Raw genomic sequence first — 27,114 nt, 5'->3', positions numbered from 1 at the left:
CTTCACCTTTTAATAGATGCACACTGTGTCTTGTTCTTTTATTCCTTGCATCTTCATAAAGTGGACCCATTTTAATCAATTTATTATGGCATTTATAAAAACCAAGATTTTTCAAAAGAAATCTCATTAGTCCCACTCACTTGGAAAGCAGTCTGTACCAGATAGAACTGCTCTTATTAACTAACTCCAGAGCTGGCAAGCCTCTAAGCGCTGAACAGAATTTCTAAGTTTTACACTTCACCCCCCTCGAGACACTAGAAAAGTATGTGTTATATCACGCTTGGATTTGAGAAAGGCCAGTTTGGGCATGCCCAGGTGAAATTGGCTCCCTAGGTAACCGTTGTTTATTTTAACCTTGGTGTACTGTAGCTTAAATATGATCATTATTAAAGGGACCAGCTGGTGCCAAAGCCTAGGTAGTATCCTTGTGTGTTACTGTGCAACTGTTTCCCGTGTAGCGTGTTAGAGATTGTTTTCCCTCCAGGTTTAGTCTTGATAACCTGGGAAATGTTTCTTGTTGCATCTCAATTGTTCACATCCCAAGGTTCATGTAGAACAGGCCTGCAAGGAACCCTGATGAATGATATTTGCTACTTACTGCAACTCCAATTAATTTACATCACCTTTGTGCTCATTAACAAATATTCAACCTGCTTAACTTAAACCTGCAAGTTGTTAAATGTCTTTGCTTGACTTTAAAACAAACTGACCTTATTTTTTAATGTAACACAATGGTAACATATTCAGATTTTGACTTTGCAGTGCTATGAACACACATCATGTCTCCAGGTCCTGAATGTTCAGTGTTATTTCTGGTTCAAGTGGCTGTTAAATCATATGATTACTATTCATATTTCCACTAAAAGTAGGAACAGAACGACTTTTCCATTGATTGATACAGAAAATAGAAAGGAAATGAATGAAGCACATGTTATTTAAAAGTGATTCAAATCATGTGTAGTATAATCATCTTGCACACCTAGGGTCTAATTTAGAAAAGGGCACTAAATTTGGAGCTAGTGCGCAAGTGAGACTAACATGTCCGATAAATCTAAATTTAGTGCCCCATTTACTAACAGAGATCGCATTAATTTACGTGCACAGTATTTGGCTAATTTATAAACCATACCGTGCGTGCTGCGTGTATTGTGAGCAATAATTTAATCTGCACGAAAATGTCAAAGACTTACTTGTGACCACCGTGATACCAAAAGCCCCAGCAGTCCTGGAGTATCTTTTGGTCATTAGCTTATTGTGAAGATGGAGGTGACTTACTTTGACTGAAAATGAGCCATCAACAGACACAGCACTCAGCAGGGGACAGGCAGAGGCAACGTAAAGTGAAACTGCACTGCTTACCTTTTAATTGTAACATGTATTCCTTGTCTGATGTAAAAAAAAATATATATTTTTCCTTTCTTCTTTAATGCATTTGGTCATCCCATTAGTTTCTAAAATTGCATTGTACTGTATCGTTTTGGAATTCTTCTTTAAAACAACTTTAATATGTGCAGTCTGCATTGTATGAGTGGCATTCCCATTAAGCCAATCACAGCTCATAGAGGTAGTAAAATAGCCAATCAAATAGCACACAGGATCCGTTTCCTCACGCACACAGCACACATAATTTTGATTAGGACAGCAAAGCAAAGGCTTGTTTAAACTATTTATTTTACTTTGTGTAAAATTTTAAATCAGTAGCAAAAAAGCAGTTGGAGATGTCACGGAAGCGAAAGGTGGAGACGGAACACAGGTATTTTTTTTTTTTCAGTGCTGTTAAAAACTTTATATTTTGGAATATAAGTTAAATATTGAGACAGAGCATTATATACTCTGACATCTTTTTGTTCTGTTCTGTTTCAGATTTCCATTGAACTAAAGCACTCTTCTGTTTCATATTATAATTACATTTGTGATATTTTTTTTTTTTTTTTGTCAGTTCTAGGAAAGCTGCTTCTAGATATATCTGTACTATAAGATATGTGATATGTTAATTAATTGATTGCAACTGTGTCTGCATATTTACTGACTAGGAGTCATGCAGTGGGGGGAATATGTTTTGAGTAGTATATTTGAATATATATATATATTCATTTTTTCACACCTGCCAAAAACTTTTGCACAGTACTGTATATATATATATATATATATATATATATATATATATATATATATATATATATATATATATATATATATATATATTATATATATATATATATATATATATATATATATATATATATATATTCAGCAAGATGTATTTATTTCGTATTAGTAAATCAATTAATCAAAACGAACAAATCTGTTGAATTGAAAAGAATTGAACTGCACGTCGCTAGTTTTCCAGCCAGAAAAATAGCGCACATATCAATGGTTAAAGCCTGGTTCCCACACACACTAATAAATGATCACTTAAATGACACCCCAAATTGAACATCCTTTAGTAAATATTATGTGAATACAGCTCATCTCATTATTCTGAGCTGGATGCTCATTTAAATACATCAGCATGCATTACAATAAAACACATATTCATTCTGATTACCATAGTATGGCACAATAAAATTAGTGTGCACCATAATATGCCCACTTTTTCACACAATAATGAATACAATTGCAATAGTAAATACTGAAATCATCAACGTGCTCAGTAATTGCAGTTATCTAAAGTTTAGTGCTCTTTCGTAAGTGAGGCCCCTATAGGGCCATATTCGTAAAAGATGGCTGTAATTTCCGTTCAATAAAAAAAATTACCAGGCAGTATTTAACATGTAATTTAAAAAAATATTGCCTGGTTATTTTATCAGCTAGTAATGGGTTTGGATGTAATTTATCCATTCCAATACAATACATACACTAACATCTCAAATCTGATTCTCATACAGTACACCAGGGATCAGCAATTCAATTTCATGGTGGGCCAAATGACCTGCGGGCAGTTGCAGAGTGCATGGCGCATGGCATAGAGAAAACATACTGAACAATTTCAATACATTTTGACCTATCATTCATATCATAGTCCAGGGGCATGGCACATTTTAATAACCTATGTATGGCTGCTGTATTTTTGATACACGTACATTAAGATGTGGCTGCATGCACCCTGGACTGTATGAGCTTTAACTGCACTCCCGGCAGCAATGCTGCATCAATAATCTTTACCTGCATATATGACCCATATTTTCGATATCTGTTCCATGATGGGGGAAAAAACAGATTAAATTGTTTCACCGGCAACTGGCTCATTAATAAAAAAAATTTAAAAATGCTGCGGCCAGTTGAAAACAAATCAAAAAGGAATAAAGTGACAATTGTGATAGTGTGTCCTTGTAAAATACAAATACTTATCAGTAAAAATAATATAGTATCTGTGTTGCATCTATTAAGAGACAAGTTAGTTTCCTTTAACATTCTGATATGCTGAAAGTGAAACGTAACTCAAAACGTCAGCTGTTCAGCTGGTGCCTCCATACCATAGGGTTCCATACCATAGTCAGGCATTAATGAAACGCAACAAACAATGAAGACTTTAAAATAAAAGTGTGTGCTACTTTTTAATGTGTTTTAATGTTATTCTTCGTTCCTGTGTAGCGAGATCAAATCATTCCACGGAAACTGCTTCTCCTCTCTGGTTCGGCTGCATCCCTCTCCTCCATTCTAATTCTCCTTGCCCTCTCCTCTGCCTTTGACACTGTTGATCCTGCTATTCTCCTCTCCGCTCTCTCTGACCTGGGGCTCTTAGGCACTGCTCTTGTCTGGTTTTCCTCCTATATTTTTAAACACTCCTTCTAGATTTCCTGGCATGGCTCTCTCTCTTCTCCTCACCCCCTCTCTACAGGTGTACCTCAAGGATCTGTCCTGGGACCCCTCCTAGTACTCTCATCCCCTCTTTGGCTTCTCCTGCCACCTTTACACAGATGATGACCAGATCTTCCTCTCCTTTCCCTCTTTTGACTCCCACATCTCCTCCTGCATCTCAGAATGTCTCAGCTACCTCAATTTGGACGCATTCATAAAACATATAACTCAGCCTCTCTAAATCTGACCTCCTCTACTTTCCTTCTGCTTCCTATCTGTCCTCGGACCTCTCCATCTCAGTATCCCTTGACTATCACTCTCTCTCCTATCTCCTGATAAAAACCTAGGTGTTCTTGACCCCTCCCTCTCTTTCTCTCAACACCTCCCTGTCAGACACTTCTTTTTTGGCAACATCTACCGAATCCCTCTTTTTCCCATTACTTATTCCACCCAACTCCTAGTCCAAGCTCTTTTACTCTTCAAACTGGACTATGTAACATTCTCCTTGCTGGTCTCCCTGCTTCGGCTTTCCACCCCCTTCAGTTCATTTAAAGTTCTGAGGATCGTCTTCTGTTCTCCCTACTCTCATGCTACCCCTCTGTTTCACACCCTCCACTGGCTACCTATCACTTTTAGCATTCAATTCGAGACCCTTCTTACCTACCACTCTCTTCACCACACTGCCCCCTCCTACCTCCAATCCCTTGTCTCCCTACACCCTGAATGTACAGGTAGCTCTAAAGCCCAGCATTCACAAGGAAACATTTTCCCCAGGGTAAACCCATGGCTGCTACTTTGAAGAAACATTCTGCCTTTGGCCAATTAACAGATATTTTTTATGGCAGTCAGAGATCATGTGAAATGACCAAGGAGGTAAGGCAGTAACAGATTTCCTGGAAGGCAAGGTAAGCAAACTGGTAAGAACAACAACAACAACAACATTGCACTTATATAGTGTCTTTCAAAACCAGATCCTGTGCTGAACACATTTTAGCAGAGCAATATGATTACAAACTAATAGTTTAAAATGAATAAGTAACATTTTTGTTTGTTAGTCAAATTTTTTAAAAATCAATTTAAAAAAGGCAATGTACCAATAAATGCCTTTTTAAACAGATGTGTTTTTAATGAGATCTAAAAATAGGGAAAGAACTGCATGGCGAGGTAAGAGAATATCCATTCACCCTTGTTACACATTTTAAACCTTTGTAGTCTCAACACAGCTGACATTTTGTTAGCGTAATGTACAGCCAGGGATGTATTGAGGTAATAATTCTGTGAGATATAATGGAGCAGGACTATGTAACCCCTTATAGGTAAAGAATAGTATCTTAAATCTTAGTGATGTTCTGAATATGGGTCTCAAAAGACAGGATCAAAAATCAAGACCAAGTTCCATATTTCTGATTTTTGTTCCAGAGCAAAACCATCGACGAGAAAGCCTGAAAAATTAACATTGTTATGCTGATGATGGGAACCCATAGACATCTCTGTTTTATCTGAATTCAGAGCAAGAACATTTTGGTGCATCCATTTTTTTATGTCAGAAAGACAAGCAGACAGCACAGCCACAGCCAGTGGAATCAGATTTGATAGGCAGATACAGCTGAGTGTCGTCAGCATAACAGAGAAAGTTAACTCCATAGCGCCAAATGATATTGTCCAAAGACAACATATAAATAGAGAAGAGCGGGGGACTCAACACTGAGCCCTGCAGAATACCAGAAGCAACTTCAAAGATAGAGGATACTGAACTCCCTAATGAAACAATGTTTCCTGCTGGAAAGATATGAAGAGAATCAGTTCAAGACAGAGACAGATAAGCCCACACAGTCTTCAAGGTGGTAAAGGAAAAAAGAATGAAAGAACAGTTACAAAAACAGCACTCAGAACTAACGGAACAAGAACTGATGGAGATTGTGAATCAGAGGCTGCCAGATGTCATTAATAACTCTGATAAGGGCTGTTTTAGTACTATGTGCTGATCAAAAACCTGACTGGAACTTTTCATGCAACTTACCATCGTACAAATGTTACAAATTAGCTACAAATGGTCTGTAGTTTTTCAAAACATGTGGATCAAGATTTTTTTTTGAACAGAGGTTTCAAGGTTTTAATGATTTTAAGAATAGCTGGGCAATTGTTAGAAAAAAAAAAGTATTGACATCTTAGTTGGAACGGGATCCAGGATACAGGTGGTAGATTTCTTTTTAATGACTATCTCTGACATTGGATTAAATAACTTCTTAGAATCAGGTCGAATAGTTTCAGGACACATAATCAACTGAAGAAGATAACGGATGGGAAACCAACATCTTTAAATGTATGATTTTTTTTTCTTCTTGAAAGTAGAGAAGGCACTCATTACATCTATCCGAATTAGTCTTGTTTTGGTTGTTTTACCAAGTCAGTTACATCTGAAATAAAAAGCTGGCATTTCCTCTGTTGCTCTCAATCAGATTTGAAGAATAAGGACCTAGCACTATACAATGCCTCCCCATAAAGGACTAGCAGCCCTTGCGTAATCATAAAGTCCAGTATATGCTCTGAGTTACATGTAGTACCAGATGTCTAATTTTAAAGTTTGTTAAACCTATATCTAATCGAAATGCAAAATGGGTAAGACTGATGTCCTTATAACCAACTACAGTTGTGATGTGAATGACCTTGTACATATTCCTCACCCCTGTTTATTACAAATCAATCAAGCAATTAGCATTTCTATTTATTGACTTAAAATTTGACACTGTACGTAGCTAATTAACTGAAACTTACCAGTACATATAGTATGACACAATATCATATGCTTCAGAGACAGCTGTACAGTATTAATTAAAAGCATTGTCCTTAAATGACTTGTCTACGAATGTGATAAACGTGTGAACTTATTATTGAAGACATATTATGGCAGTGTTCCATGCATGGTATGGTTACCATGCTGCTCATGTGAAAAATCAAGTCTAACCTTGGTTAAAATATAACTGTACCTGTTACATGGGATCCCTTCCCATTGCAGTAGCTGTTAGCACAGGAATGCCCCACACATCAGTGGGATGTTCTCTGTGATGGTGTACAAGAGGGGGAGGAGTGTGAAAAACCACTTGTGAAGCTTGTGAAATGTAGTGAAATGAGAAAATGTCTTCAGGGTTTTTTTTGTTTGTTTCTCAAGGTAACTCTCTTGAACACATTTTGATGTCACCAGAAGTTAGTTGCCACATACTTGTAACCACACCCACCTTGAATTGTGATCTCAGAAGATAAGCAGGGATTCTGGTAAAATTATAGACCAAAAATACTAGTGCACCAGAGTAACAGGCAGTATTGTGTGGTGCACTGTGTGGTCAATGGTTCACCCCTAGGTTGCGTTCCGTTACACAACGTTTTTTAACATTGTGTTCTTCTGACTTTCCGAATTCTAATAACAAACAAATGTTACCATATGCCAGAAAAAAAAACTAGACAGACCAAGGCAATTGCGTTACATTAACATAGCTTGTGTTAACACTGTCAGACTATAAATGACTTTTACTTTGATGGGTTGAAGCAGGGTTTAGAAACTACAGAAAGGAGTGATTTATAGAGGTATTAACTTGTTTTAAGAATTAAGAATTCAAAATAAAGAGCAATGTGTGAGCTATGAAAATCTATAAAGATAGAATACATTTTAAAGACAACAACTGTATATACTGTAATGTTCTGTGCTACACTAATACTTGCCAGCACTTTTCTATCACACACCAGGAATTTCAGACCAAAATAGGATCTAACAAACAGAACCATGATTGTGTAATTGCATATGTGTAATTTAAGTAGCCCACCTAGATGATGAAATAGATAGATGCCTGAAGATCATTAAAATTATTTTGTAAGATGAGTGGGCAGTTTCCCATAAATTTCACATAATTACTTTCCATCTCAATTATTATGAGGGCCTTTCTGTTTAAAATAACCTTCAGTGCATTTTACTGAGGGTAGCCAATATTAATTAAAATCTGAAAAGGCTCTCTTGAGACCAGGTACACTGGTATATGATGTCAAGGTACAGGGCTTTGTGAGGATTTCTTCATGTGGAGTTTTTTTGTGTGTTTTTGTAGGGTTACTGATATAAGCATGGGAGCAGTTTTAAAACTCCACTAGGATGTACATGCAGAAAGCTGAAAATAAAACATCAGTGACACAAAATGGATGATTCTGAAACAGAACATTATAAAGCATGTTTACATCATTCATTTCAGGAAGCAAAGAACACATATACAGTAGAAAGTGAATGGTCTAGGTTAATAATCACAGAGACGAATGTACCAATATAACTGACAGTGATGTTTGGTGAACTATCACTACAGTAGACATTTTGCCCATGTCATACATTCAGTGTGGAAAATAAGGCAATGTCTTTGGTCAATGCAGCTCTTCTACTCCAGGAAAAAAAAGTCTCAATCTGGTGTAGTTTTAATATCATGTTTTTTCACACTTATGGCAATTTAGTGCATTCAGAACTCTTCAGTTTAATACTAATACTTTATTAAAAAATACAAAATCAGCAGACAAATATGAACAACAAATTGTATGCGCCTAATTACCAATTCCAGAGAAAACAGAGTGTGCAGACTTCAATCCTCTGGTCCATCAAAAGAGCTCTAAACCAGCTTTTTTATATTGAATAAACATACTCACAATTCATGCATTTGACACATACACACTACTAATAAGATATTTTACTACAAGAGATTACAACAGAATAGTACAAGACACCAGCAACTTCCACATCATACCAAAATAAGGAATGTGTACTTATCTGTAACTTTTCACCATCTTGCCTTTACATTGATAATAAGGAAATACACAAGACAAAAAAAAACATATTTTCATGTAACATCATCCTCAAATTCACTGAAGATATCATATGAAGTAACTGTGACCTCTCCTTATAATAATTTTAAACACCTCCCGTTTACAGGTATCAGTGTAGTCCAGGCTTCATATGGCCTTGCATCCTATATTCAGTGCTCTAGCAGATGTTTCTAAGTGTGTCCAGCTTCTGTACTGGTATATTTATTTATTGCATTTATATAGTACTTTTTATACAAAAGTATCACAAAGCACTGGACAGTACATAGCAGAAAAAAAAAGAACAAACCACAATACATTTGTATAGCATGTCACACATACAACTGCCACAGTCAGACCATTTAATTTGGTAAAAGGCCCAGTCAGGGTCTTTGTGTGGGTTTTGCTCAGACAATGAAGCTTTCATTTTTGGCTGGACCAACAGTCACGCCAGTATCTAATATTGGATAAAATGCCTGCCAGCCTTGAATCACCAGCTATATTTAAGGAGCAATTTAAACAAAAAAAGATATTCAGCACTGTTCAGTGCTATTTATAGAACCCTCGCATATGCCAGTGATAATTTCAGTTGCTGTTCAGTTTAATGCACTACTCTGTATTTTTTAATATACTCTCTTCAAAGCAACCTCCTTTTTCTTAGTTTAACAATCTTGCCTTAAAGTTGAAAGATTATATATCAAATTACTAAATGGAGTTGACTTGAAAGCTAGAACATTTGTGGTTGTGTCATTCATGTAAAAATGTTTTTACATTTCAGAAGATTTTATATTTATTATTGTAAGAAATGCATGGTCTATTAGACTGCCCACATTTAGAAAAAAAAAAAATCTGTAACGCTTTCAAATAATGGCAGCAATTTCATAATGAATTCTGGCTGAATCCCACAGGAATAACACCTGATGTCTTTTGCACTTCCTCTGAGTTCTGAAGTAATTGATTTTGAATTCAGCCCTGTTAATTAATGTGAATTTAAATACCCGTATTCACTCCATGTCTCTTTGTAACAATGTTGCTCACTTGTGTAAAGCATGCATTCAAACCCTCGTATTACTCGCCCACCAGGGGGTTGTGAGTATTCATTCATGCATGACTGCATGCCTTTTGCAGCACATGTGATCAGCTTCTTTATTGATTTGTGCATACTGCATTTGTATAGAGCATGCTGTTAATAAAAGGAGTAACTTATCAAAGCATTGTCAAATAGCACCGCAATTGTTCTTTTTTTATTTTTATGCATTACTTCAATTTGGCTACAGTAATCCATCGCATATCCGACTGCGGTGGGACAGAGTAAGGGCGGATATGTAAAAAGGTGGTTAAATGAATCCTGTTTTAAATACCATTATACACAGCTGTAACAATTTCTGTATTCACACAATTGTTGTTTTGAGATTCAGCTTTTATTAGGGAGCTCCCATAAATCCCTTGTTTAGAAAGATACAGGGTATTAATGCTTGTGACAGAGTAGCAGTCTGCTGTGTGTGCATGCATTCACTGCTGTGACAGACAGGAGATTGAGACGGAGGCTGAAGTAGATATGTCTACGGTTTGCAAATCGAACTGAAGAGCAGCTCCTGATGTTGTAAACAATGACATTGGCACAAACTTTCAGTATCTGGGTAATTGCAAGAAGAACTCCCAGAATGATTTTAAACAGTATAAATAGGTAAAGGTTCAGTTAACAAATGAAGAAAATATAATTTGACACTACTTGCTCTTGAAGAGGAATCAGGAGTCCAAGGGCCAGTACCAAATTTGGACCTATCCATAATAACTCAAAACTTCCAAAAGTTAATGTAGAAGTGAGTGAAAGACATGGGTTCAATGTGTCAGGCTGTACACTAAGAAAGTGGCTGTGAAACATAAAAATAGAGAAGAGAAACGCTCTGGAATCCAGCAATATCTAATGAAACAAACAGGTTTGCCAGAGGACATACGAATTGGAAACGACAATGGAATAATGTATCCTAGTGACAAAACTGAAATACCAGTTTCTCTGAGTAATTCTCGGTATGTTTTTCAAGCAATATATTTGGATATCCTTTTAAAGATTAACTCTTATTGTCAAGATCAATGACTTCATAGTAAAAGCTTATTTTGGTGTTATTACATGGGCCAAATCCAAGTGGTGCATATTGAATACCTAATAGAATATTGTAGTAATCAGTGGAGGATAACCAATTGGTTCAGGATTTGAGTTCCTGCCTGATATTGGTCTCGCAGACACACAAGAAGACTCAAATCAACAGTGATTATCTGACGTCCCCAGTGTCCACCCAGCTGGTAATGTTATTAAAATAACCTATGGTAGTACTTGAAGTCTCAGGCGTCCCAGGCAAAGCGGACAAACTCAGAGCAGCTGCAGTAGAAAAGGGCAGATTCTCCTAGATGTTTCTGTGCCTGTAGTTCCAGCCTGATGTGGCACAATCTCAATGCGGCTCTGGTACATACTGAAGAAGTGTTGTGATTAATCCACTAAAGACTACATCTTTGTAAAATGAAGGACTCGTTTTTAGGAGACAGACCTTTTAACAAGTTTTTCATTGTTAATTGTAACACGATTTCACATTCGTTTCTGTTCTTGCTTACTAAAGTGCATTTGTTAATGGACTAAAGAAAAAATGTGTAGATGCTTGTTTTCTGTTACCTCTCAATGCAAATAAATGCTATTTATAACACTTAAGAATTACAAATATTGTCTGCCAGTCATGAACAAGAAACAAACACTGCTTCGTTTTTATATCAGAACAAGTTTAAACTGATTTGTTTGTCATTTGTCTGGCACATGGTAACTAGTTGTGTGTGATGTCATCACATTCTGTCCTTATTTCTTAAAATGCGAAGAACAAACTTCCATGCTTTCAACTACTAAAGTCACTTTCGACCCTCCTTCACAGGATTATGATCAGAACTTGAAAACTGATGTGCCAGAAATGTGCTTATGAACACTTTAAAATACACCAATTATTTCCCTTCGCCAGTAGTTTTATATTTCAAAACGGGTGTGTACTTCCTCAGAGATGGAATTTTAATTTAATGCCCAACAAAAATGCCTCTCAGCACCTGAGCATGGGAACTTTGATCAGAGGAAATGCAGCTGTACAGGCCATTGAGAGCAGGTTAGGTAGAAGTCATTACATCTTTCATGTACAGAAGTACATTGAAGTATCTTTAATGTTGTTGTTTGTCAGAGCAAATAGAAAACCCTCAGTCCAAACCCCAAGAGCCCTTCTATATTTCTATGACCTAGTGGCACGCACAACCACATCAGAAAAATGTTTTAAAATAGGTCAGCTGAGTACATCTCTACAAAAAAAAACCTGTAAAAATTGCACTGCACAAAATAAATTTGAGTTCACATTTAAATATTTTCAACAGGTTATATGCCTGCTATTATAGTGATTGAGGGGCCAAGTTATCAGTGAGAACTGTCAAAGACTTTCTCAGGAAGGATAGTTTAAATGTTTTGAGGGTATTGGCACAGTAAAAGTAAATCAGCCAAAAGCACCATTTCACTTTTAATTTGTAGTTCCCAACACTCTTAGGTGAAATGTAGAAACTTTTTTTTTGCAGACCACAGCACTTTATCTACGCATATGTATATACAGGACCTTCGTCGTTTAATAGACAATTTAGTGTCAACATGGAAATTTACTGCGGAACGCAACTTTACTGTGACGCCTATATAATTTATATTAAATGAATTTACCTTTTAAATGAACATTTTATATATGACTGCAAAATATATATATATATATATATATATATATATATATAGTATATATATAGTATATATAATTTTATATATAATTTTTTATATACTATAAAAAAGGTCTGCCATGCATGGGATTTACAACTATAACCTTCAGTTTGAAAGCATGTTGTATTATTATTATATATACTGTCAGTGCTACACAACTAGTTGAGAAAATTCGTTGAGATTCTGATCTTGATCCCTGAAAAAATATGGTCTCCTGTCAGTGTAACGCTCATTGTGGTCCCTATTGGTGCAAGGAAGTACGGTTTCCTCTCGATACTGGTTGATGAGAGTAATGCTATTTGTGGTTTGGTAAAACAAAAAAATAAATAAATACATTAATACATAAATCAACACATATACATTTATTTATTTATCTGCCTTGATATGTATTTATTTATTTTTCACTATCAGATATAAACATTGCCATTTAATACTGTATGAAACAAAAACAAAGGCATTTAAAGTGGAGAGATCAAAAACACAAGCCAAGTTTCAAGAAACCATTGGGGCAACCTTGACCCCCACCACTTTTACAGTCAATAAGAGGTACCTATGTGTTCTCTACTTTTTAAAATGTTTTTTTTTTTTTTAGCAATCCATCATTTTTAAAGATTACGTAGCTTGAAATGACATGTTCTTATTTATTTATTTTACTGATGTTTGCAGTCATTCAGAGTGGTTCTTATCACAATGGCTTTACTATGAATGCATTTCTTTCTTCATTTTGACAGGTCTATGTTAAGTTACTGTATGTTAAGTCTGGCCCATGTTAAGGGGCTTCTCTTCCATGTTTTTATAGAACAGTCAGTGTCATCTAAGCTACTTTGGATCAAGTTTATTTTACTGTTGCTGGCAATAGTATGAAGCTTTCTAATATAAAGATGCTTTCATTGATCTACCCTACATGATATAAGTCTGTAGCAGGTAAGTAGTACACAAAAGAACAGCTCTTGAACTCAGTCAAAGCACCTTTCACAGGCTTCTCAAAAAATAAAAAAATACAGTATTTGTGTAGTAATCACTCAGAATGATTGCAAATATCACAAACAGGGAGGCATAACTTTTCTTTAATTATTATCTTAACAAAGAATGCTGATGAATGAAAAAATGATACTTAACTGATTGTAACCCAGTTATAACTTATTTAAGTATAGTTTTGGGTTCAATAATTCTTTGTGGTGCTGCTTTACTAGTTTTATGTCTGCTGTGAAATTCTTTAGTGGAACATTATAGGCATGGAATAGAAAAGCTTGGCAGCGTTGTTTATTGGCTATAAAATTATATTGTTGCATCCATACATTTTTCCATTACATTACGTATTATTGAGTTTTGTAACAACATTTATTTTCAGGGCTAAAGGCAGTGGGGTAATATTGGCTAGTTGCCATCCTTGTCTTCTAAAAAAAACTATTATGAAATGAAATTTTTGAACAAGAAGTTGTTCAAAAGTTCTAACCAAGGTTTTTAAATTCACGCTCTATTCTCGTAGCACCATAAGTGTTTATCACTGTCTCCCTTTTTCATCTGTTGAATATCTTTTCGTCTCTTTGCGTACTTTATTTGGTGTGTGCAGATATTTAAAATACAATGCAATAAAAAAAAAAAGTTATTACTGCTTATTGGAACCTCATCACTGTGCTGCAGTTCAAACTAACTTCAACATTTTAACTGCAATCACACCATGTGACCCACTGCAAAGGTACAAGGATGTGGCATTTTATTTTCTAAATATTTGCATAACCTGAACGAACTTAAAAAGAGACCCAAAACAGCACAGCACACGAGAAAGAGAACCAGTCATTTAAATAATGTTTACAGGTCTAAAAGAAAAAAAAAAAGAATTTGAACTCTAATAAATATAATAGGCATGACATTAAAAGCTTGACTGCACCACTTTAATTAAACTGCTGCCCTAAAATTCCTATACCTTCTGCAGATCTCTTTTCATTGTAATGGTCAAGTGTTATACGCAGGTAAATACTTCACTCCTGGGTGTAAACACCTGTGGGATTAAAGTTGAATTAATATAAATCATTTTCTCGCCCACATATCATTTATGGCATTTATACTTGAATACCATAATTATTATACTTATTCTGTAACATCTTAGTAACTTCTGTTTGAAAAGTTTGAGCTCAGCAAGGAGTTAAAGGATGATAGTATTAGTCTTCCAGACATTCTTACTATTGCTGCCTCTTGTGGGCTTACATTTTTTAACACCCTTGGTTGTTTTTACAATTCTATGACCCTTTTCTGGGTTGTTAATCAACGGTAAGGGGTTGCTCTCGAAATATTCTTCAGAAATCTCATTTTGTAACATCTATAAATTATTTAGCAGCATGTTTTTATGTAAAAAAAAAAAAAAAAAAAAAAAAAACTTTGTTACACTGGTGAGGGGAGATGATTTAGTATAGATACTGTTTAGATCATTAAAATAAACGCCCATAACAGAATATTTGATTTCAGGGTATTTTTGACTGAAGCACGACTGTGCATGAGCTTTCAATTTATTGTCAATAGAGGGTGTAGGTACACCAATCGTACCATATTAACCAGCATGTATTTTGACAGGGTTCCCAGTTCAAATCAATCTTTACAGGTAAGATTTAGGTTTTATGTCAGTTGCTAATTCTTTGATATTTTAGGTGTCACAGGTTGAAACATATTTAGATGAGATGCAACTAAAGCCCTGATCACACTTGCATGTTTATACCAGTATCGTTGCGGAGCAGAATTGCAGCGTCTGTTCAAACTGGAGTTGTTATCGGTGTTGTACCGGTATAACTGTATCGATATGAAATTCAGACAAGAGCGGTGAGGTATGAGCACTACAGAGAGTCTGAGGCATGATCACTACAATGAGAGTCTGAGACAACAGCACTACACTGAGAGTGAGGCATGAGCACGTCATTGAGAGTCTGAGGCATGATCACCACACTAAGAGTGAGGCATTAGCACTACACTGAGACTCTGAGGTATGAGTACTACACTAAGAGTGAGTCATGAGCACTACACTGAGTCTGAGATATCAGCACCTCACTGAGAGTGAGGCATGAGCACTACACACAATTATTATTACCAGAAATAATCTTTCACAATGTACTTTTATCTCATCCTCTCGTGTTCTGCACATTGCTTGTTGATTAGGAAGAACCAGAAACACACATACACACAGACATCAAGGCACAACATGTCATATCGCTTATGTAGGCAGCCATTTGTAAAAGAAGGTGACAGGGGTCGCCTAGGAAATGTGGCCAACACCCAAGTAAAGTCACTTCCAGTATAACCGACATAAATGTATTGATATAAATGTGGACAGATATATCGCAATACTATCTGTATTTTATTGGTGTTGAAAAGGGAGTTAGGACAGCAAGTGGTATCATATGGGTATATTCTAAACCAAAACCAATTTTACTAGCGTCTTACTGATACAAGAGTCTATTTGACTTCTTATAAGTGGGACCTTCAAATTGAACACTGAATGTTTTTGAAGTTATGGGTAGGTGGCTTAAATCATTGGGTGGCTTCAGACACGCAGGGTGCAGTTTGTAGTGCCTGTGTGTTATAATGATTTGAATGTCCCATTTCTGAAGGGCCGTGTTACAGGTTGCAAAGAAAATGTAGTTAAACGCTTAAGTAGGACACTTAATTGTTGGGTTAGACTATAGTATTAACCCAGATATCCAACACGCTGCCAACATGCACCTTGGAGACAAGCAAAGAAGCATATTGAGAGCTAAACACTTTAACCTTCTGTACTGTACGTATTGTTTCAAAAGAAAGGTTCTCCCATTTCGGGGAATCTGCGTGATTACATAATTACTCACGGTACTCTCCAAGTCCTGGCAGTCCCTCGGCACTCAATTCTAGGATTACCCCAGTTCAGGAATATTGCTCAACAGCCATAGTACATAAAGTTCACACAGCAGAAATAATTATAATTACTACATCTGGACTTTGCTTTTCTGGTTATTAGGTAAGCTGGATGCTCTTTTTTTGAAAAAATGTTGTATAATTTTAGTATGTTCCTCTTGTAGAGATGCTGGTAACAGAGGTAAAAAAAACAAAACAACTAAAAAGGCTTTTACAAAGGCCTAAACATGAGGAAACTTTTAGGCAACTTAAGTCGTGTCGTCCGTCCCCCCAGTCCCCCCCCAAAACGTGAACGTGAACGTGAACATTGTGATCTCAACTATAGGCTTAAAATTGCCACATGTTTCAGGGCCTTCTGAAGAGACAAAAAACCACAAAGACAAAATGTTTAGGAACGTATCACAGTGGCCCTGGTAGCTGATATGGTACCGTGATACCACAATGAATTAGCAGTGTGTATTTAGTTCGTACCGTTGTGTTATCAAAGAATGGCTGCCCTAATGTTACTATTGCCCATTTTTACAGAACCAGTGTTAGACAAATGTAACCAGCAGGCTACTTTTGTTTTATTATTATTATACTATTAATACTTTATCTGAGAAAAGCCAGAATTATGTTTGTCTGAGAGATTTAACAATACCATTATAATTACATAATGCTATAGTATTATTACTACATAAAACACAGGTTAGACCTAATCTAAACAGTGTTGAAATCTACTGCAGTATAATACAATTACTACTGAAAGGCATGCCTTATGATATTCATCTGGTGTTTAGACTTCTGTTGGGCTATTTAATATTGTGTTCGCTGGCCACAGCTGGCTATTCTCAGGACAAAATATGTTCTCACCAGTGCCCTCGTGAATATTCTTTCCAAACTTTGCTCTGCCTTTCCAGTTCCAGTCCGCTTGCTGGGTGTAGTGCTCATACCTTAGACTCTCTACTCAGTATCATCTTCCCCAGTATTTCATACACATTTCTTAGTGTAACATTTCCTTTCTGTTTCTCAGTTTTTTGTCTCCCTTTGTACTGGATATATCCCTCATCTTTGCTACTATTACTGGAATATCATTTATACTGAAAAGTAATAATACAATGCTGTAAAAAATCAAATTATGATGACTGGAAGTATCATTCAATTTCATAGTTGACATACATAGACGTTCAATTAGCTTTTAAATCTGATTATACTGTACTTGGCTGTCAATCCAGAAATAACTGTTTCATGCAGTCTAGACTCATGTATTCTGGTTTGCAGCAAAGTAATAACAGGTGCAAGAGAGAAGTACTGTACAGTGCTCTTACAAAGCGCTAGGAAGCAAGGACCAAAATAGGAAAGTAGAGATCAGCTGAAAGGCTAAGGCTCATTTTGACCTTGTTCTGTTTCTAAAATGTCTAATCTCCAAAAAGTCTGGCTGCTGCTCTAAAAGCTAAGTGTTGTATTTGTAACAGTAGCAGGGCTAGTATCTTTAACATAGTGATGGAACTTTGCTATTGGCTAATGATCAGCTATTGAGCTGCTAAATTTACAAATGTGCTATACACTCTCAAAGTAAATATATATTTTTTTAACTTCAGTGTAGAACGTCTATGATAACTCTTGATTTCTCATACTTGTCTGAATAGTGACTTTTTGAACTTTGCAATGGACTCTTTGACCTCATCTTGTCTAGTCACCCAGCCTTTGGCATCCATTACTATTCATAGTACCACATTTCTCCAATCCAGACCATATACTTGAATTACCAGGATTATTACTGCCATCGCTGCTTCCGTCTAAACCCAATAACTGCACTGTTTTTTTGTTGCTGTGTCCTTGCACTTTAAAGAGATAAAAGTCCCCTTGCAGAACTCATAGAGTCAGTGTGTGTATTCATGGACTTTGCACTGCTCTGTTGTGACACATGCATGCACAGAACACACAGCTATTTTATTGAGCTTGTTTTGTATTTTATTTTGTCTGTGATTGCGAAGGTCATCAGACACAGAAAAGTTGTCTTCAAATAGTAAGACAAACTTCAAAACAAAACTGTAAAGGAATTGTTTACATTATTATCAACTGTGACTTCAATAATATTTTGACCCGTCGGTTATTTGGTTTCCTGTAAGCATACCGTGTAGTTTCTAAGAACCCCCTGTACTGGTTCCAGATGTCTGGACATCTTGCTTTGAAAAATAAACTGTGTACATGATACAGACCAACTATTGGTACTATAGGTATATTCTCCAACACATGCATGCCACAATATTTTATAAAGACTAACAGGTACAGGTACAATTTTAACATTTCTCTCCTAGACACTAATACCCTGTGATTATTGTGCAGCTCTGATAATTAAACTGTATTTCTAAAGTAATATTTAAGAAAAATGTACAGATAGTAATAGTAAGCACACAAACATAAATGTAAAAACCTAATGTATTTGCTTATAATTTTATAATTTGAAAAAGCTTTGAAAACCACATGTACATAGTTTTGAAAGAACAATGAGTTGAAATTAAATTAAAACAAACGACAAATGTACTTTTAATCTTGTTTTTACTGATGGTCACAGTAAAATACCACAGTTTATACCCAGGCATACATCTGTGCCCAGTGTGGACTGAAACACAACAGAAAAAGTCTGCAACCCAAGTGCCCTTGCATTGTACGCTTTTCTGAAATACTTCCACAAGAAAGATAAACATGTTTGGTTTCTTTGTTCCACGCATTATTAAGTTTTACTTTACAAAAGCTTGAAGCATTTGTCAGACTGGGAAACAACATTCACTTCTTAAAAACATGCTGCAACAATTAGGCCCTAGCTGTTGAAAAAAGGACCCAACATTGCTGGTGTAAATGTGTATAATTGTTGATTGATGAAAGGGAATAAGGAAAGTGACTCGTATTACTTGGTGGAAATGTTGATTTGACCATTTTCATCAACAAAATCAGGGGCAATTTCTCCCTCACTTTTTAAATGCAAAATAGACAACATATAGTTACATATTACTTAAGTCACAATGTATGACTGACTCTGTCACTTAAGTTAGAAGAGATTCTGGTGGTAATCACAGTGAGCACAAGAAGACTGTCTCGAACCATTAGAAGTATGCATACTAAATATTAGAAGTCACTTTTAGTTTTTAAAAAAAGTGTATCATTTACATGTTATTAACCATTTACATTTTATTTCAGAAGAATTAAACCAGTCACTGAAAATTTGGAATGTTTGTGACAGTGCCTTCACTGCTTTAAAACACATAAGTGAGCTACATTCTTAGTTATTTTATTTTGCAAAGCAGATCATTTCAGCCAGGACAGTTTGCCTGCACTGGACCACACTGCAGCTTGTTAAGGGCACGTATCATTGATGAGCGCCAGTTGGGGACTTGCTGTACAGGACAAGCACCCCCTGCAGATTGAATTGCAAATCTGGGTACAAGCAAAACCCACAGCAATGAGCTGGTTCATAATGGGTTCATATTTTTGTGTTACACCATGAAGGCATTGATAAAGACTTCACAAATAAATTAACTAAGTTTGTTTTGGAGGCAAAAAATATTGATTTACAAAACTTATACTCAGTTTTTAATATATCTGAACAATATCTATTATAAGTAGATCCCATTAAAAAAAAAAAAATATATATATATATATATATATATATATATATATATATATATATATATATATATATATATATATATATATATATATTTAATACACAAAATCTTTAATTTCAGTATGTGAATGTATTAAAACTGATCTGCTCTTCCTTGTTCAGCCACAACAATATTGTCCTCATTTTTTCAAAAACAATACATTCTTCAAAAGCCTTAAAATAAAAAACAACGATCGCCTCTTGTACTGAATGCACTGAGCACATAAGGGACAGCAGAAGAGTACTGTGCAAACTGTTCTTTTTATCGTACAGCATTGTTTGCTTAGCTAATGCGGAAACTTTGTACTGGTGCCTGGAACGATGTCAAAATAAGTTACATAATTTCAAAATAGTGCCACTTTGGATCTCTGCTGGCATAACATATTTTGACACAGTGATACAAGCACTGTGATACGAACTAAGAATTCAAAGGCAATTTAACAATAAGAACATTAAGGTTCAATATAGTGTGTACACTGAGTGGTATAATATCTAAGTCCATTAATTTGACTTTTTTTAGATTTATATAAGTGAGATTGGTTGTCAGTTATCTGCTTCTCATATTTAGCATTAATTTGCAATGTGTTTATTAGCTTGCTATAAGTATGAAATGTGAACATTAGGCAGTGAACATTTTTTAGGATTTTTAATATTCATAAACTTTGCATACTATGCAATATATATATATATATATATATATATATATATATATATATATATATATATATATATATTAGTGCCGTGAAAAAGTATTTGCCCCCTCTCTGATTTTCTGCATTTTTCCATATTTCTGACATTGAATGTTATCAGATCTTCAGCCAAAATCTAATATTAGATAAAAGGGACCCTGAGTGAACAAATAACCCAAAATTTCGATACTTATTTCATTTATTTATAAAAGAAAGTTATGCAACACTCAATGCCCCCGTGTGAAAAAGCAATCGTCCCCTTAGACTCAATAACTGGTTACGCCACCTTTAGCAGCAATAACTGCAGCCAAACGCTTCCTGTAGTTATTGATCATTCTCTTACAGTGACGTGGAGGAATTTTGGCCCACCCCTTCATGGAGAACTTCTTCAACTCAGTGATATTTCTGGGTTTTCGAGCATAAACTGCTCATTTCAGGTCCTGCCATAACATCTCAATGGGGTTTAGGTCTAGACTTTGACTAGGCCATTCCAAAACTTAAAATTTCTTGTTCTTCAACCATTCTGATGTAGACTTGCTTGTTTGTTTCGGATCATTGTCTTGCTGCTACAGCTCATGGTCCTGTACAATTCTCTGATACAGAGCAGCATTCATGGTTCCTTCAATGATGGCAAGTCGTCCAGGTCCTGATGCAGCAAAGCATCCCCAAATCATGACACTACCACCACCATGCTTGACCGTTGGCATAAGGTTCTTACTGTGGAATGCAGTTTTTGGTTTTTCGCTAGACATGGCCCACGTTGGCCAAAAAGTTCCACTTTTGACTCATTTGTCCATAGAACATTGGTCCAGAACTCGAGGATCATCCAGGTGTTTTTTGGCAAACTTGAGACAAGCATTAATGCTCTGGTGGAAGCCCCAGATCCTTAGAAATGGCTTTGTAACCCTTTTGTAACCGTCATCACATGATCTTCAAGAGTGCCAACGCTAGGATGAAAGTATACGAAGAATCAGAGTGTATTTTGACATTTGTTTCAGCGTGAAAACAGGAAGTGAGCCATGCAACAGTTTAAGTGGTTAGCAAACGTCAAATACAAATTAATAGTTATATACAACTTCAAAAAAATAAAGAGACTGGCAGAAAAATATCCCAACCAGATTTACAGGGGAAACAAACTTCATACATTTAGAAACTGGTAGGGGGAGTGGGGGGGGGGAGTGCTGTACGCATCATACACATGGGAGGGGTCATACGCAAAAAACATTCTATCAGCATGACGGTATGACATGACCAGCATGACAGTAAACACAGACACAATGAAGCGTTCTTACCTTTGTATACTGGTAAGTTAGTGATCAGCAGATGTGTCAGCCGCATGACGAGCACAGAGTGTGGTTTTCACTAACTCTACTGTGCAGAATTAATTAATTTATTTTCTATGGGTAAATATCGGGACTTTCTTCCTATGCATCGGGACGCGGGACATTTCCTAGGAAATCAGCACTGTCCCGACCATATAAGCACTGTTGGCATGTATGGAATAAAATTAACTGAAGCCTTATATGCACAAAACATACCTCTGCATACCCTTGATAATTCAAACCCTTTCTATGGGAGGACCGACGGTTTACAGTTCAGGAGAAGCATGAAATCCCAATTTACTGGTCTTGTAGTAGTTGCCCTGCGCGGTGCTTTTACACCACAACAGCAGCGCTGCCAGACTGGACATTTTCCAGCCACATTTGGTTTGTTTTAAAGCATCTAGCGGGTAAATATTGGTGGTTTGGCTATTTTTATCGCGCATGATTTAAAAAAAAAAAAAATTTTTATCATTTCGATATAAGGTCATCACCAGTGCAGAGCTTCCATTGCCACAATGACCTATATACCCCCATCTTTTCTAGCACTCAGAATCCAATAAAATGATCATATAAATGTTCTCGCTTCATTCGCTTCATTCAGCTCAAGAAAATGGTGAACCTGCTTCTCTCCTCAGGACTGGTTAATATGGGGATTCTTACACTCATTGATACTCATTCATTTGACCAGGGTTCTTGGTTGGGTTCTTGGTTGATTGTGAAATAAGGAAAAATAAAAAGTGTTTTATTTTATTCGTCTATAGTTTATGAACTGATCAGTACAATTAGAATTGTTTTTTGTTTTTTAATTTATTTGTAAAAGATAAGAAACAGCGGTACTTGTACCTGCACTGTCAGCGTGAGAAAAAAATACGTAAACATTGTTTATAACATTAAACAGCGGTGTTATGTTTTATATTTTATATTTTATTGGATAGAAGAGCAGGCGAGGCCCATTCTAGTAGCAGGCCAGCAGAGCTGGACATGGAAACTAGGATAGAAGGTGGTCACTGACTGATGGCGGCGATGCCGACACTTCCCAGGGGAGGAGGACCCAGCAACCGAAACCGGATAGAAAGATGGTCACTGACTGAGGGCGGCGATGCCGACACAACTCAGTGGCAAAGGACCCAGCAACCAAAAACACATACGAGGGTTATGACTCGGGGAGCCACCCTTCGGGAAGAAGACGGTCCCGGTAGACCGGGACTTGAAAGGAGATAGAGAAAGAGAAGCATCTGCATCTGAGACTTCTGTAAAGGGGCGCACGTTAGACCCCCAATTGGCCGAGACTGCACGCTGTCTGGGACCTGAAATAAGGACAAGGCATAGAGGTTAATATGGGACTCGAGCACGGAGTAGCCACGTTCCGAATTGAGATAGAGTATAGAACAGAGCCTTGGTGAGAACTCCCCTGAAGGTAAAGGGAGACTAATGCCTAGCCCTGAGGTCGGGGAAGTGAGACTCACTTGCCTCCCAAAGGATGGACCCACGGCTCCTCGCGAAATCTCCCACACTGTAAGACACACAAAAGACAGCACATGTTAGCACAAAATGGGACAAACAGGAGGATGGCTGGTAATTTAGTAGGATGTGACTATGTGCATACCTGCTGCTCAGTGGAGAGAAAAAAAAACCCTTGAGGTTGATTAGGGGAAAACCTCTGGTGGCCCTGGCAGACAGGAAGCCCCCACTCCGGGCATACTAGCAATTTTAGAAGGAGCAGCAACTATATCAGAGAAGGATGAATGAATGTAGAAAGCCACTTCAGAGGAGGACCAGCTCCCCCACATTCGTGATCAGGCTGGGGGAGGGGTCGAGGAGGGAGGCTTGCTCTGGAGGTGAGGGTGGAGAGGAGGGAGGCCTGCTCTGGAGGCGAGGGTGGAGAGGAGGGAGGACTGCTCTAAAGGCGAGGGTGGAGAGGAGGGAGGCCTGCTCTGAGGCGAGGGTAGAGGAGAGGAGGGAAGCCTGCTTTGGAGGCGAGGGTGGAGGAGAGGAGGGACGGGCCTGCTCTGGAGGCAAGGGTGGAGAGGAGGGAGGCCTGTTTGTAGGCAAGGATAGAGGAGAGGAGGAAGGCATGCTCTGGAGGTGAGGGTAGAGAAGAGGGAGGCCTGCTCAGAGGAGAGGGTGGAGTTGAGTGATGATAGGAATCAATGAATGCTGCCATTTATGTGTTAGTTAATACGGGATCGATCAGCGGTTTGCTACTATTATGTCTGCTTGAAATGGAAAAAGTAAACTCACATTCAGAGATTTGGGTTTAGCAACTCCAGTTATTCTCTTAATAGTGGAACTCCTTAATTCATAATCAAAGCATTTTGATTAGATAGGGATTAGCGTTAACCTTGATTGTGGGAATGCTGCCACAATCTGCATATTGGAGGAAAGCTGGAGCATTGGAGGCTCTGGATTTAAATGGTAAACTAAAGCAACTTTTGCATGCTGGATTAGTGAGCAGATCTCAAGATGGAGTGGAGATCTGCTGTAGTAAGGAGCGAGTAACAGTAGAGGGAGGGATCTGCTGAACAGAGCAGAGGTCTGAGGAAGAAAACGATGGAGTGCTGTTAGTAGTGTGCAGAGGCCCAGCTGTACAGAGCAGAGATCTCCTGAAGCAGAGATCTGCAAAAGAGAACGGAGGACTACCATCGGTAGAGTGCGGTGGTCTGTTGCAGAGAATTGGGATCTGCTGAATGCAGTAGATATTGGTCTTTCAGTGTTAAGGCAGATTTAGATGGGGCCAGAGATGGGGCTGCTTTTGGGAGAGATGAAGAATGCAAAGATCTGAGACCCCTGCAGAACCAGAGAGGATGAAGAATATGTTGCTCCGAGGCATCTGCAAAACCTATTGATTGGTTGGGAGCAGTTTAGGAGAATATTGTCTATTGGGGACAGGAGGACATTGACTGGAACGTTGATAATCATAGGACATGGTTCTGTGTCTGACTGGTGGCTCACATTTATGAAATGATGACTTTAAAAGGCTGAATAAGGTGCCTTGATGAAACTGGTTAGATGAGGAAACACGAATCTGGGAACAGGAATAAGTCGCAGGAATGGATGCCTGATGCAGGGAAGCTGGACGTTACTGTGATGGTAGATTCTGAGCATCACCAAAGTAGCAGAGTAAGGTTGCTTCATGACCAGGTCCTTGAAGAGGGGAAGAGTTGAAATTGGAGAATGTCAGTTGCGTAGGCAAAAGGTTGAGGAGGAGGGGAACTCCTGAGAATCCCTCGGCGTGACAACAAACTGCAGGAATGTATAGAAAAACTGGAGTGAGTGACCTTCACAGTGATAGCAAACCAGCTTAAAGACTGTATAGAATTTGTGGTGTTATCCTGCCATCTAGAGGTTATGATTGGAATTAACCATTGGCTTGAGTGAAGCCGGGTAGAATATATTTGGTTATTGTGATTAAAATCTTTGTCAATATAGAACAAAAATTGTGCATTCTTTTAGATTTGAATAGATTTGTTAATTCGTTACATGTTTTAGGACAGTTAGTCATGTATACGAATACGTTACCGTAGTATTTAGATGTCATAATTCGATGAGTTGTAAGAGCCTTCGTAGGTTGTGAAAGCGGCGCACTAGGAAACCAGAAGATTGCAGTACTGAGGCACGGAGCTCGTAGTGCTAGATGAAGCTGCCTGGTCACCATGGCAACTTACCACTCCCCACAGTCACTCAATGAGAGCGTTGCCGTGGTAGCCATGGACTGAGAGGCGGCGGTAGAAAAGTTGCAGAACAGCATTTTCATTGGAGCATGTTGTGACTAGTCGAAAGCATAAGCTGCCACAGGTTGAACTGGAGTATGAATGGGCTGGATAGGTCTTTAAAACGTTGAATGTATCTAATGGAAATCCAGGGCAGGATCTTCTGAAGGAACGGTAAATTGTGCTGGCTCTGGGAGCGGGGAAGGGGCACTTGATTGCAAGCGAAGAGTAAAGAAAGATTCAGCTGGCAGAGCTTTGTGGTGGATTTAAATAGAGGAGTTATGGCAAGGCAAACGCTGACGACGAGAATGTCGATGTCTTGTTGAAGGAGCTTTGAAAGTTTTAGTGGAAGGCCAGTCTGTCTAATAAAGACACAGACAAGTTGAGTAATGAAGCTGTGGTTTGGACGGTGCTGTTGCTGGGCTGGAAGCTGGATGGAGCAGGAAAGACTAATGCTGGAGCTCCTGCAGCTGAATTGAGAAGCTGACTGATGAGAAGAATCACCGGAACAGGTAGGAAAATATTTGATAATATCTCGGGAGCACTGCACAGAGAATTGACCTCCAGTGAAAGGCAACGAAGTGTAGATTAGCAGTGAAGCACGAAAAGACGGCGTCTGAGCGTTTGCTACAAAAACAAAACAAGTGATCAGGGCTTAAATAGAGAATATGTACTAATTGACAGGAAATTGCAAGCCCACAACTGCACGGCCCCGAACTACGCAGGCTAACATTTAAAAACCACTAGCTATTTTTTGGCAAATAAAAATCTGGCCGAGTCAACAGTGTAGCAGAAGGCTCTTGTGCTCATCATAGATGACAAACGTTGCATCAAAGGGAACTTTTCATGTCCATCTAGTGATACCAAATACATAGCTGTGTTTAAATAGACATTAACGAAAAACAATTCCAAAAATTGTATTTTTTAATTTTGATTTTTTTTACATTGGATAAGGAGTACCTGTTTTTTTTTGTTTTGTTTAGTTTTTTTTTACATAGGACAAGTACATGTTACAATTAAAAAGCAACCTCTACGGCTGTTTGAAAAGCTGCTATTAACAGCAACAACAAAAAAAAAAAGAAAAGTGTTAAAAATGTTAAATAGATGCTTCTGAATGCTTACAAATATAAAACTTTTTTTTTTTTTTTTTTTAAAGACATATCATTTCCCGTCAAATTGCCTATTTTTAGCCGTAATGTGATTTTTACACATTTTAACCATGACAAAATTCTATCCTTAATTCTAAATAAAACGCAACGGGTTTATGCATACATTTTTTTTTCTCAAACACTTATTAAATTAGTAAGTTCACACATATGAAGGGTTTTACTCTGCTCTTCTATACCCCCTTTGTAGTGGTCTGTATAGTCTAAAATGCATTGCAAGTGTTATTTGGAAATACTGTGCTGTGTTTTCAAGCGCGTCACTGTGCTGCGCTTGAAAACACAGGAGGTAATTA

This window comes from Polyodon spathula, chromosome 9 (genome assembly GCF_017654505.1).
Source record: "Polyodon spathula isolate WHYD16114869_AA chromosome 9, ASM1765450v1, whole genome shotgun sequence".
Classification (NCBI taxonomy): Eukaryota; Metazoa; Chordata; class Actinopteri; order Acipenseriformes; family Polyodontidae; genus Polyodon; species Polyodon spathula.
This window is presented reverse-complemented; position numbering follows the sequence as displayed.